This window comes from Tetrao urogallus, assembly GCF_951394365.1.
Source record: "Tetrao urogallus genome assembly, chromosome: 18".
Classification (NCBI taxonomy): domain Eukaryota; kingdom Metazoa; phylum Chordata; class Aves; order Galliformes; family Phasianidae; genus Tetrao; species Tetrao urogallus.
The window spans coordinates 3734045-3744529 of record NC_136831.1 but is presented as its reverse complement, the minus strand read 5'-3'; positions in this window follow the sequence as shown (position 1 = coordinate 3744529).

The following is a 10485-nucleotide window of genomic DNA, read 5'->3' as shown; positions in this document are numbered from 1 at the left end:
ACACTGAGTTTTATCCCAAGAGAGTCTCCAACAACTGCTTGTTGAATCTGTACCTGCACCTGTGGGAGCTACCATCAAGCAGAGCAGGTTGGAGCAGAGGGACCAGGAAGGATTGCAGAGAGGTGGGTCCTACCTCATCTCTGAGGACAAGGTGTTGCTTTGCTTGGTGGATCTGGGTGCATCAGCAAGTCCAGGCATACTGCCCATCTCCTCAGTTCATCTCCCACACACATGGAACTAAGAGATGCCTTTAAACACATCTTATTAAAGTTTACCCTCTATTTTTATATCTTTGCAATAAATGTCTGTGTAGAACACATGCTTATGCCCTCATGTTATATACCTGTGCTCATTTACAACAGCAAAAACCCTTTAGGAAAACATGAAGCCTTCTTCTATAACATACACTGGTGGCTGTGTTGCAGTCTCTGCCTGTAGACATCATGCACTCAGCTCCAAAACATGCCCTGGCAACCATAGAACACTTATTCAGAGATGATTTCCCTTCTGCTTGCACAATGGTTTTACTCCCACCCCTGGGAAATAGGATATGAGAAGCCCCAGACACTTCAGTCGTGCTTGTGCACTCAGCTCCAGAGAAAGTAAACTCGGGGAAAGAGAAGAGCCCCATTCAGTGTCCTGAGGATATCTGCAGCAGTCTGGAATTCAGGGCTGCGCAAGCCATGGTCACCTTGATATCACAGCCACTTATGCAATACATTAGGGATTAGCAGGTTAGTCTTTAGCAGGCATGGTGGGTTAATGGTTGGACTGGATGATCTTAGATCTGTTTTCCAACCTTGGTGATTCTATACATTGCTGTTCCCCTCTGTATTCCTGCCCCTACATGCAGACCTTCGCTTCTTTAACAAGATAAAGACCCTCAGAGTGCCCCGAGTCTGCCAGGCAGGAGCTGGAGACAAAGAAGGATGGAGACAGTGCCATCACCAGCACGAGACTGAGATTCCCAGCACCTGGACCACAGCCAGCGCTGGGAGGAGTTCTGTGCCCTGCACAAAGCAGAGATTAGCTAGCAGCAGGGAATGGACGAAAGTGCTCAAAAAGTTCACGAGCACTTCGCTTTGCTGTTTAAGGGGAGGAAATGCAGATTCGCATTTATTTTTAGGTTTAATAATGTCTTCTTTGTACCTTTTCCCATTTTCCCTGCTGGCAGCTGGGTGGCCAGCATGCCCCCATTGCACAAAGGGCCATTCAGAACCAGTCCCAAAGCACTGTGCCCCAAACAGGCGTCACGGAGCAGCAGCAAGGAGCCATATGCATCTTTCAGTTTAAGGGAGAATCATACAATCACTGAGACTGGAAAAGATCTCTAAGATCCCCAAGCTCGAGCCCAACCCACCCCACCCCACCATGCCCACTGGTCACTCAGTGCCACATCTTCACAGCTCTGGTGCACCGCCAGCACTGATGACTCCCCCACCTCCTGGGCAGCTGTGCTAACAAAAAAGGCCACTTTTTCAGAGAAGAAATAGTTCCTAATGGTCAACCTGAACCTCCCCTGGCACAACTTCAGGCCATTACCTCTCATCCTAGAAAAAAAATAATAATAATGAAGAAAAAAAATAAATCAGTACTAGTTGATGGTTTCCCAGTGTTGGGTACTGGGGGACTGAGGCACACGTGGGCTCCAAATCTGGGAGCTCAGGGATGGCGTTTTGCCCTGAAAGATCTGGGAGGATTGAGAATGTCTGGGTGGGAACCGCTGGGCTTCCAGGTGTCCTCACAGCTGCAGCACAGGCAGTAACAAAATTCTGCTGGGGTCAGATGTAAATGAAGCAGCTCTGCTTAAATACAAGCGAGCAACAACAAGAACTGATATTTCTGAGAATTTCAAGGAACTTCAAGGAAAGAACTGATGCAAGCTCCAAAATATCTACAGGACAAACTTTGGAGGAGGATAAAACAGAGCGATGCTGAACAAGGAACTGTTGTCCAGCAGGCAGCCGGTGGCTTTGTGCTGGGCAGAGATCACGGCTCAGCTGACCACCAAGTAACCTTCTCCAGAGCATCTCTAGAAGGATGAGAACTAGAAATAGGATAGGGCAGGGTCAGGTAGGGTAGATAATGAAGTAAAACCATGGGAGATAGATCCAGCCCCAAACACAAGGCGATGTGTGGCTGCACCAGAAAGGCAACACGGCTCCCATCCTCACATGCCCCCATCAGTGCATCATGGTGAGGGCAGCGTCGTCCCCTGCCAGCCCTGCAGCCCATTCAGGGCTTTTGTCACAGCTCCATCCCACACAGCACTGCCCAGGCCAGATGTACTTCAGGCACAACAAGCAAAGCAACACAGATGTTGGCAACCTCACTGGCGTGGGAGTCCAGTTCTCTTTTTCCATCCCCTGTAGACAGAAGAGGAAACCAGGGCTGGCTTGCAGCCCTACACGTGAGCACAGAGTGTGCACCAGGACCATTGATGATCACAGCTCATGTGAGTACCAGGACATCCCCACAAGCATCTCTGCAAATAGTTCATTTTTAAGGCAGTTGAGCTTGACTTAGTGCACAGGTGAAAGCCAAACAGAACATTTTTTTCTTGCACTGGCATTCCTTAACTCCATTCAGCATCTCAACCCCTTCGGAGACTCTAGGCTGAAAATACTCTGAAGTCCTTCAGCAGCAGATGGATAAAATATCAGGCAGAGGACTATGTGTGGCTGTGACAGCAGCCAAACCCAAGAAAATATTTACTTCAAAGAAGACAGAAGGATCGCTTGTCCAGCTGGAAAAAGCAGGAAGTGCTTTCTAAATAGAAAGGAGAGAGGGAGATGGTTGTGTAAGGCATGATGTTTTAATTAAATCATACTTGAATGATAGCAGAAGTTCATGAACTTATGTTCTAGGCAAAATGGAAGCAGCCGTTTGTCACTGTTCATCTTTGTCCTGGCACAGACATCAGGAATAGAAGGGCAAAGTAGGAGATGGGTTGTTGGGCACACATGTGGCAGGTACAGGGCTGAGTCCTGCTGACCCTGCACTGTTCTGCATGAAGTCTGGCTATTTGAAAATATCAACAGTCACCCACCAGCACACAGTGCATCCCCGGACAAGGCTGGGGTCAGGTGAGGGCAGCTGATGGATTTCAGTGGGAAGTGAAGGCTCATCCATCCTTGGGTTTGGGATAAGCTGGAGCAACCCTTTCACTTGATTGGGTTCACCATCCCTGGAGGTGTTCCAGGAATGCGTAGATGCGGTACTAAGGGACATGGTTTATCTTGAAATATTGGTGGTAAGGGAACAGTTGGGCTAGACAATCTTAGGTCTTTCCCTACCTTAGTGGTTCCATGAACTCCTGGCCATGAAATCCTTGGGTTTGTCCGAAGAATCATTACTACCAACCACCACCTCATCCCTCCCAGGTACCTGGATCCAGCTGTAACAATGCGTATGCCCATAAACAAGAAGCCAGGGGCCTCCAAACCCACCAGGAGAGCCTGAAGTCATATCACCATCCAGCTGTGGTCAGGGTGATAATTCTGCCTGCTGCCACCTGCCCTGGGATCCCAGCTGCCACCCATCGGCCTGGACACATGGAAATACTCAATAACAGCAACCCAGCAGCCTGATCACCATCAGGGTGGTCAGGATTGAGTCATAAATGACCCTTTTTTTCCAATCTTTCTTCAGCTGCTTAAGCCCCTCATACACAGATGGGCTGAGAGGTGAGGTCTGCAATGGGTTCTGGAAACATCCTCTTGTGCTCCCTTTGTATTTATTAAAAAATGGTTTTTAAACTAAAAGAAAGGGCTGTATGGCACAAGGAGGACCCAAGGCAGAGCTCTGTTGTACAGATTCACCTGGCACAGCCCAGGCCATGCCCCACTGCACTGCCGCTGCACCAGCACAATTCCTCCAGCCCCACACTGTGAGAAATTCATTGCATGTTCTAAATGCAAATCCTCTGAAGGGCTTTCAGGATGCTAAGTAGGAATTCAGAAGGCACAACAAAAAGAACGAAGAATAAAGCTTTTGTTTTTGCCACTGTGCTTTTCCCTGAGGGCAGGAGAGAAGCCTCTCAACAGCACTTTGAAGAGCTGCTCTACCACCTGCAGTCCCTCCATATTTCACATCAGGATCTGTCACTGCCAGTCACAAGAGATTGACAAGGAGGAAATGGGCTCCCATGAGCTCACACACCATCTTCCTCATCACAGCCTGCAGCCACAGGGATGCTGAGAAAGCTACAAGCATAGCTGGCTTTAAAGAGCATCTGGGGAAAAACTGGTTATGGAAAAGGCACCCATGGGAGCTGCTAAAGGTGGAGGAATCCTGAGCCCCCAGTGCTAGGACACAGCAGCCTGCACTGTCCTTGGGAACCTGCACTGAAAGGGCCCTATTGAGGGGACAGAGGTTGGATGTTGGTCTCCTGGGACCTACGAAGCTGCTGCTGAGTGAATGTTTTGGTAATGAAAACAGAAAGGGAAAACTGGGAGAGAAAGAACTCTGTTTCTGGGAAATCACCTTTTATTCTGGTTACAAACTGGGCACAAGATAAGTGGTATAGCATGTTGGTTGCCAACAACATCAGTGCCTTTCTAAATCATCCATTCAAGTGAAATATGGATGATAATTTACTCAAAATACAACATTTGCAGCAGGAGCTCCGTAGCCAATGTTTTGTAGAAAACAACTCTTTGTTCTGGTCTCCAGATGCCTGATCCCCTGACTCTACCCTCTCTGTTCTGCCTTTCCTAGAAAGGGAACGCTGCCAGTGGTTAGAAAAGAACACTGCCTTGTCACTTCCAGCTGCATCACCTCAGATGCAGGTGCTTGAGAAGTGCTCCAAGAGGTGAAATTGGGCCAAACACAGGGAAATATGGGCTGCTTTGGGAACCAGCAGCACCAGACCCACAGGTGGGAGGCTCAGAGGCCACGTGCTCAGCCACCAGCCAGCTCCTAGGGGAAAATCCCTGCAGCACGTGGTGATGGGATGGGTTGGTAGAAGCTATAACCAGGATGATGGGCAGCAGGTGAGAGCAGCAGTTGGGGGGGAGAGGAAAATAATCAGGGGTCAGTCGGGACTGTGCTCAGCTGGGAAAGGCTAAGGCAACCCATAGCACAGACTGTCCCAACAGCTGCATGCCTTCAAAGCACTTGGAAACGCTCATTTTTTCCCCTTCTCTCGATATTAAATGTGGGTTTTGTTGCCTTTTTTTTTTTCCTCCCCTCCACCCCCGTCTACAAAGATCTCGCACAATGAGCTTCCGAGAAAGAAGACGCTAGCCCTTTTTTCTCCTTCCTGGAACTACCCCAATGACTCACACCGCTCCCGTTTCGGGATGCCGCATTCGCCCCGTACCCCGCAGCATCTCCGGGTGCGCTGTGCCACCTCCCGGCGGCACCGAGAGCTGCACGGGACATCCCCGCATCCATGCCCCCCCCCCCACCGCCAGAACCGAACAGCAATGCAGATTGAAAGCACTTTGTTAGCCGAGAAACGAGGAGCAAAACAGAGCCGGACCCACGTGTTTGAGAACAGGTGCCTCATGCTTCGCTTTCAAACCCTACCTTGTTTTAATTGCAATTAAAAATAAAAGTTAGTAATAGAGGGCACTGCTGCCCTGCTCTCCAAGAAAATCTTAGGTAAAATCTGCAAGCTCTGCAAGGATCGGGAAAAATAAAGCCTGAAGGCAAATATTTGGAGATCTCTAGGAGCAGTTGTCACACCGGACATCAGAAAGTACAGCCAGGAGGGGCACAGAGAGGGCCATCCAACAGCTTGGTTCCCCTGCTGCTTTGCAGTCACAGAAGACCATGGAGACACATAACACAATGGAAAGCACGGCAATGACAGCAGAGTAGCCAGGTCCCAGGCTCCAGCAAGTGAAGGCTTACTCAAATACAACAGCTGCGAGCACAAAAATAAAGGAAATGATCTGCTTACCTTTAAAAGGCCTCAGGTACTCAAGGACCTCCAGATGAGATGCCCTCACCTCCACTGCCAACCCTTAAATGAGGGCTGGGAAGGGGTGGATCCTGGCTGCTGCCCTTCTGGTCACTCAGGTTCATTGCACGCACCTGAGCTCCCCTGGGTTGGCCCTGTCTTCCCACCAGGTGCTCCATCACTGCTTCAGGCCTTGACCTAACATTTCTGCTACAAGATGGAGAAAGAAAAATGAAAAATAAAGAACTTCCATTTGGGTCCTGTGCACCCCATTTGTGCACAGGGAGTCAGAGCAGAGGGTTCCTCCTGCAGTCCAAGCAAACCACATGAGACAATGGGAATGTTTCACTCGTGGTATTTAAGCTCTCCTTGTTGACACAGAACAAACTCAGTGGGCCCCTCTTCACCTGCAAAGGGAACGATGGCTGAAAGCCATACCCCACAGAGCAGCTCTTGGTGCTGAGCCCCACAGCTGGTCCCTTTGGGGCAGGAGGTGCCCTGTGCTGCCCTGTGCTCTTAGGAGATCCCCCAGCTGCTGCCTCATTCAGAGGCCATTTTAATCCCTGGGTGAAAGATGAAACGCATTGTTGGTGCACTATTCCACTACAAACAGTGTCTGTTGCTATGGACAAGGAACACACGTGGGGCCTCTCAGAGGTACCAGGAGTGCCTTTATCCACTGCTCCTTCCAACAGTGGCTGCAACAGTCGTACTTTGCAACCAGTCCTTCTGCAGGCAGCGAGCAGGGAGTTCTCAGCAATTACTCTAAATCACAGGAGTGTCAAAATAAGGATGAATGCAGAGCTCACCACAAAAACATGGATAAATGCAACTCACCCACATGCTTATTTTCTCTCCAGAGCCAGCATCGCTAAGGGTCTCTTTTTCTGCAGTGCTGGAAAATGGGCACTCTGATGTTGTGCTCTTTCCATCCCTGCCCCTAATTCTGCTGGAAGATGGGTTTAAATGGAAACTGATAGTAATTATGCTGAAATCTCTCTTTCACAACCGCACAAGAGGAACCGTTTGCTAACACCATTTGGAAGAACCCAGCTAGCAAGGGATCTCCGTGCATTCAGACCAAAGCCAAACCCTGTCTTTTCCTCCTTCAGAAAACATCTTAATGCCCTGTAAGGAAAAATTTCTTACAGTGGGGTTTGCAGCACCTTCTGGACGCTGGGATCTGTGGCAGCCACTTGTTGTAACATCAGCTGCTCGCTGCCCAAACCCATTGGAAAAAACACAGCTCCGGGTCTGATGCCATGGCCTCTGTTGCCAGCCCAGTGCTGGGAGCCACAGGAAGAGAATGGCCCAATTCTGAGGGCTCATCCTGCAGTAAACAGGGAGGGTGAGGCTGCAGCAGGGTTTTCTGTCTGGGAAATGAGTCCTTACTGCCTTTAAACTCTCCACCTTTGCAGGTTCCAGGGTTTGTGGCTTGGCTCCTCCTGCTTGGTCCCAGCACAGTGGTTGCTGTCATAGCTCAGGGTCAGGGATGGAAAAACATCTCCCAGGGGCTGGCAGAATGCCGGCTGCTGCTCGGTTGTACTTGGAAACACCTGGAAAATTCAGCCAGTAAAACCAGTGCAACCCAGCACAGGGTGTGGAACATCCAGCAGAACCCAGCCCTGCTCTGCTCTCAATGCTCCAAGACCTCCCTGCAGACGTTTGGCAGCAGATTGCTGCCCTGCTCATCCAACAAGGGTGGGGACAGGGCAGTCTGCAATACACGACTGCAGTTTCCATTTCTGCCTCCGAGAGGTGCAGCAGAAAGGGCGCTGTTCCATTCGGATGGCACCTCTTCAATCACAGGCCACGAAGTTAGCAGGCTTGTTTTGTGCACTGCAGAGCAACCCGTGCTCCAGATTCCAAATTTTTTCTCATATAACACATTCATCTTTGTTAGACCCTCAGTGCTGAATACGTCAGCATCTCAGCTGCACGTCAGTGTTTCTGTTTGCCTTCTTCATTATTGTTCATGTTCGTCTAGTGGGGGCTTCAGTGGGAAAAGACTTCCACGATGCCCAAGGCCAACCCCAGCCCACCTCACTGTACCCACTGCCACTTCCCCATGGTTCTGGGGCACCTCCAGGGATGGTGACCCCCCTGCTCCCAGGGCAGCTGTGACACTGCATCACCACTCAACTCAGAGAAAAAATTGTTCCTAATATCCAACCTGAATGCCTTTCCTCTTTTTCCTCTTGAGCATGCAATATCACAGTTACAAGTTACAGATGCTGCCACTAACAACAGCCATGTTAAGCCACTAACATAGCCACTGAAACAGCCATTCACAGACACTGAAAAGCTTTTGAACATTTTATAAGAGCAGCTTTAAAAACAGGACGTGCAAACCCTTGCTCTTGGGATATGTTCCTCCCGGTGTTCAGATGTTCCACTTTGGTGTCCTCGTCAGGGCAATCAAAGCCCTACAAAACCTTTTTTTTTTTTTTTTTTTTTTTTTTTTTTTTTGAAACCAAAGCACAAACTTTAAGTCGAGCCCAGGAAAAATAAAGGAAATTGCTGTGCTGAAAGGGGAAAAAATGTGCACTTGGTGGGTAACTTCAGCACAAACAACAGAAGGGCACTGGGTCTGTGGTTGGGAATGGCTGCCCTTGGCTGGCATGAGGAGGAATCAGCAGTTTGGGGGCAAGCAGGGGGAAAAAAAAGCACAGAAAGAATGTGGTGTCTGGTGCTGTTTGGCACACACTGCTCACCAATGTTTGTGCTACCCGACAGCCCAGGAAGGCAGTGCTTAAAGCATACGTTGAAACATAGAGATGTTTCAAAAGCTGAAACATGAAAACTGAGTGTTGCCCACAGAATGGAACAAAATCAGTTCAGCTCAGCCTCCCCTCTCTTACTGCTTGGGCAATAAAATCATTCACTATGCAAATATCTGATTGGGGGTGCATAGGGAGGCACAAGTCATTGAGCTGATTATACAGCTCTGCCCAGTGCTGGGCCCTTCTGTCCATAACCACAATTTATACAAACCAGAGCACCAAGCACTTCTCCAAACAAATAAAACAATTAAAAAACAAAAATGTAAAAGTTCACCCAGGGATGTGCCACGATGAGAGAAAAGCATGAGCCTGAATGCTAACGGGGGGAAAGCATCTCCCCAGGTGATGAGCAGAGAGAGTGGGAATGCAGTGGGCGCTGAGGAGAGGGCTGGGAGCCAAGTTCATCTGCATTAATCTTACACTCATTAAAATCAGTTGTTCCCTTCTTAATTCAGCCAGGGCCGCCGAGCTTAAGAATTAAAAATTCATGAACCCACGTCCCTAAAGATGAATTAAAAAATAATAAATTCTCCAAAGCAGCACAGATTTTCCAAAGTCTGCTAAAAAAATGTCCCGGTGCTCCTTTGTGCTCGGAGCTTTCAGCTCGTGCTTCCATGAGGGATGGGGACACAAAGCAACCCAGATTCTCACACACTGGTGTTACTCTGAAGCCTGGAGGCAGCCCCACAGATTCCATCCTTGGAGGCAGCCCCACAGATTCCATCCTTGAAGACAGCCACACAAATTCCATCGCTTACGATGAGAACAGAGGGAGCAAGCAGTGCAGGAGGAGCACTCAGATCCCCTCGTTCCACCACAAAGTCCTTGAGAAGATGGACCTTCCTGCCCCCACGGGGCACAGCAGCTCTGTGCAAGCAAGCAGTAAAAGTAAATAATTGCTTCTTAATTCCATGCGCGTGAGCAACAAGCTAGACGTGGTTGTTAACGTGCTCTTAATTAAGGTCACCGCTGACAATAGCTGGAGAGCTGGAAACAAAGACAATAAACACCACTGATGTGAAGCAGATGGGAACTCGGAAAGGGTTTCCCAATATTTGGTGAACAATCTGGGATTTTTTGTTTCGACTGCACATTGGGGACCTCCAGCCCATGGGAGAACCCAACCGAGCATCGCCTTCATCAGTCCTGAGTGGGAAGATCATGCTGTGCTCCCTCCATCTGAAGGGCATTGCATTCACTGTGTGGAACACCAAAGCAGGACAGTGCAAAGCAGCCCAGGAAACAGCATGAGCTCCTCCAGCTGAGTTGGTTTCCTGAAGGAGAAGCTGCATAAATAAGGACGGGCTGTGAGCGGGTGTCGTTTATTTATAGAAGGCATTCATTTCCTCCGTGATGGGGATAAATACCCATTAGCTTTCAAGGTGATGAATCATCTATTAATTAACCTACTGGGAAAAAAAATAATCATCATCATCATGCAGATATTCATATTTTCAAAGGAAGACTTTCCAGTTGGGAAAGAAAGGAAGGGAGTTACTCTGATTGACATCATCTGAAATGCTGAGATAAGACCACCAGAGCAGGGCTGGCTGTCCACGTCCCCATCTCTGAGGAAGGACATCAGTCAGAAGCTGGCATTGGTTATTTGGCAAAAGGAGAAAATCTCCCATAGCTGAGGAGGTGAGATGTGGTGAATCATGAAGGATCCTAAACCTGGCCTTCAGGATCCACCTCCACTGGGCTCCATCCATCACCTCCCCCAATCTCCAACAAGCCTAGGAAATAAATACATAAATGAAACAAGAAGATTGTGCGTGCACTCATCCTGTTCCT